Source organism: Cherax quadricarinatus, chromosome 62 (assembly GCF_038502225.1).
Source record: "Cherax quadricarinatus isolate ZL_2023a chromosome 62, ASM3850222v1, whole genome shotgun sequence".
NCBI lineage: Eukaryota > Metazoa > Arthropoda > Malacostraca > Decapoda > Parastacidae > Cherax > Cherax quadricarinatus.
Genome location: NC_091353.1, coordinates 25,888,638 through 25,890,087, shown reverse-complemented (window position 1 = coordinate 25,890,087; position 1,450 = coordinate 25,888,638).

The following is a 1,450-nucleotide window of genomic DNA, read 5'->3' as shown; positions in this document are numbered from 1 at the left end:
TGCTGGGTTAACATAGTTGTTAATGCTGGGTTAACATAGTTGTTAATGGTGGGTTAACATAGTTGTTAATGCTGGATTAACATAGTTGTTAATGCTGGGTTAACATAGTTAATGCTGGGTTAACATAGTTGTTAATGCTGGGCTAACATAGTTGTTAATGCAGTTAACATAGTTGTTAATGGTGGGTTAACATAGTTGTTAATGGTGGGTTAACATAGTTGTTAATGCTGGGTTAACATAGTTGTTAATGCTGGGCTAACATAGTTGTTAATGCGGTTAACATAGTTGTTAATGCTGGGTTAACGTAGTTGTTAATTGTGGGTTAACATAGTTGTTAATGCAGGGTTAACACAGTTATTAATGGTGGCTTAACATAGTTGTTAATGCGGTTAACATAGTTGTTAATGCTGGGTTAACATAGTTGTTAATGCTGGGTTAACATAGTTGTTAATGCTGGGTTAACATAGTTGTTAATGCTGGTTTAACATAGTTGTTAATGCTGGGTTAACATAGTTGTTAATGCTGGGTTAACATAGTTGTTAATGCTTGGTTAACATAGTTGTTAATGCTGGGTTAACATAGTTGTTAATGCGGTTAACATAGTTGATAATGCTGGGTTAACATAGTTGTTAATGGTGGGTTAACATAGTTGTTAATGCTGGGTTAACATAGTTGTTAATGTTGGGTTAACATAGTTGTTAATGCGGTTAACATAGTTGTTAATGCTGGGTTAACATAGTTGTTAATGCTGGGTTAACATAGTTGTTAAAGCTGGGTTAACATAGTTGTTAATGCTGTGTTAACATAGTTGTTAATGCTGGGTTAACATAGTTGTTAATGCTGGGTTAACATAGTTGTTAATGGTGGGTAAACATAGTTGTTAATGCTGGGTTAACATAGTTGTTAATGCTGGGTTAACATAGCTGTTAATGCTGGATTAACATAGTTGTTAATGCGGTTAACATAATTGTTAATGCTGGGTTAACATAGTTGTTAATGCTGGGTTAACATAGTTGTTAATGCTGGGTTAACATAGTTGTTAATGGTGGGTTAACATAGTTGTTAATGCTGGGTTAACATAGTCGTTAATGCGGTTAAAATAGTTGTTAATGCTGGGTTAACATAGTTGTTAATGCTGGGTTAACTTAGATGTTAATGCTGGGTTAAGATAGTTGTTAATGCTGGGTTAACATAGTTGTTAATGCTGGCTTAACATAGTTGTTAAAGCTGGGTAACAAAGTTGTTAATGATGGGTTAACATAGTTGTTAATGTGGTTATCACAGTTGTTAATGCGGTTAACATAATTGTCAATGCTGGGTTAACATAGTTGTTAATGCTGGGTTAACAGTTGTTAATGCTGGGTTAACATAGTTGTTAATGCTGGGTTAACATAGTTGTTAATGCTGGGTTAACATAGTTGTTAATGCTGGGTTAACATAGTTGTTAATG